Genomic DNA, 2,594 nt, shown 5'->3' with positions numbered 1-2,594 from the left:
GGCTATGCAGCCGTTTGTCCCTCATGGATAGTCCGACCCATTTTCAAGGTCAAACTAACTCGAAGCGCACATAACCCCGATTTCAACGATTTTCGTGTGCTATAGCACAATTTATTGGGTGATCCAGATTACGTAGTCAGAAATGCCAAAAAAATTTGTGGCATCCTTAAAGATCTATGCTATGCAGCCGGTTGTCCCTCATGGCCGGTCCGACCCATTTTCAAGGTCAAACGAGCCCCAAAGCGCGCATACCCCCCATTTTAACGATTTTCGTGTGCTATAGCACACCATTTATTGGGAGATCCACATTCCGACGTCATAAAGCTGAAATTTTTTGTGGACGTCCGTCAAGACTTTGGCTATGCATACGGTTTGCCCTCACGGCTAGTCTAACCCATTTTCAAGGTCAAACGAGCCTCAAAGCGCGCATACTCCTTATTTTGATAATTTTCGTGTGCTATAGCACACCATTTTTTTGAAGATCCAGTTTCCGACGTCGAAATGCCAAAATATTTTGTGGACGTCCGTCAATACCTTGGCTATGCATCCGTTGACCCTCACGGCCAGTCCGACCCATTTTACAGGTGAAACGAGCCGCGAAGCGCGCATACCCCCCATTTCAACGATTTTCGTGTGCAATAACACACTTTTTATGGGTGATGCGGATTCATACGTCAAAAGTGTCAAAAAATTTTGTAGACGTCCTGTTAAGACCTTGGCTATGCATCCAGTGTCCCTCACGGCCATTCCGTCCTATTTGAAAGGTCAAACAAGTCCCGAAGCGCGCATACCCCGGTTTTGATGATTTTTGTGCGCTATAGCATACAATTTTGTTGGAAATCCGGTTTTCGACGTCAAAAATACCAAAAAATTTTGTGGACGTCCATCAAGACCTTGGATATCCAGCCGGTTGACCCTCTCGGTCAGTCCGACCCATTTTAAAGGTCAAACAAGCCCCAAAGCGCGCATACCCCCTATTTCAACGATTTTCTTGTGTTCTAGCACACCATTTTTTGGGCGATCCGGATTCTGACGTAAAAAATGTCAAAATTTTGCATAAACATCCGTCAAGACATTGAATATGAAGCAGGTTTGCCCTCACGGTTAGTCCGACCCATTTTCAAGGTCAATTCAGCCTCGAATCGTGCATACCCCCCATTTCGACGATTTTCGTGACCATTTTTTTGGAGATTTGGATTCTGATGTCAAAAAAGCCAAAAATTAATTGTGGAAGTCCGTCAAGACCTTGGCTATGCAGACGGTTTGCCCTCACGGCCATTATCACCCATTTTAAAGGTCAAACGAGCCCTGAAGAGCGCATACCCCTCATTTTGATGATTATCTGTGTTGTAGCACACTATATTATGGGTGATTCGGATTCTGACGTCAAAAATACTGAATTTTTTTGTGGATGTCTATTAAGACCTTGGCTATGCTTCCTTTTGTCCCTCAAGACCATTCTGACCCATTTTAAAGGTCAAACGAGCCTCGAAGCGCACATATCCCTATTTCGACGATTTTCGTGTGCTATAGCACACCATTTATTTGGTGATCCAGATTCCCACGTCAAAAATGCCAAAAAATTTTGTGGAGTCAGCCAAGACCTTGGCTATTTAGTCGGTTGGCCCTCATGGTCGGTCCAACCCATTTTCAAGGTCAACGAGCCTCAAAGCGCGCATACCCCCCAATTCGACAATTTTCGTGTGCTATAGCACACCATTTTTTGGGTGATCCAGATTTCGACGTCAAAAATGCTGAAATTTTGTGAACGTCCGTCAAGGCCTTGGCTATACATTGGGTTGGCCCTCACGGCTAGTCCGACCTATTTTCAAGGTCAAACGAGCCCCGAAGCGTGCATACCCCCTATTTAAACAATCTTCTTGTGCTATAGCACACCTTTTTTTGGGTGATCCAGATTCCGACGTCAAAAATGCCAAAATTTTTCAATAACGTCCATCAAAACATTGGCTATGAAGCAGGTTAGCCCTCACAGCTAGTCCTACCCCTTTTCAAGGTCAAACGAGCCACGAAGTGCGCATACCCCCATTTCGACGATTTTTGTGCGCTATAGCACATCATTTTTTGGAGATTTGGATTCTGATTTCAAAAAAGCTGAAAATTAATTATGGATGTCTGTCAAGACCTTGGCTATGCAGCCGATTGGCCCTCACAGCCAGTCCGACCAATTTATAAGGGCAAACGAGCCCCGAAGCGCGCATACTTCCCATTTCGATTATTTTCGTGTGCTATAGCACACCGTTTTTTAGGTGATCCAAATTCCGACATCAAAAACACTAAACTTTTCGTAGACGTCCGTCAAGACCTTGTTTATGCAGCCGGTTTTCCCTCACGTCCATTCTGATCTATTTTCAAGGTCAAACAAGCCTTGAAGTGCGCATACCCCTCATTTTGAAGATTTTTGTGTGCTATAGCACACTATTTTTTGGGTGATCCGGATTCCGATGTCAAAAATGCCAAAGTTTTTCGTAGACGTCCATCAAGACCTTGGTTATGCAGTCAGTTGGCCCTCACGACCAGTCTGACGCATTTTAATGGTCAAACAATCCTCGAAGCGCTCATTACCCCCCCCCCCC

Source organism: Solanum pennellii, chromosome 1 (assembly GCF_001406875.1).
Source record: "Solanum pennellii chromosome 1, SPENNV200".
In the NCBI taxonomy this organism is placed as follows: domain Eukaryota; kingdom Viridiplantae; phylum Streptophyta; class Magnoliopsida; order Solanales; family Solanaceae; genus Solanum; species Solanum pennellii.
This window is presented reverse-complemented; position numbering follows the sequence as displayed.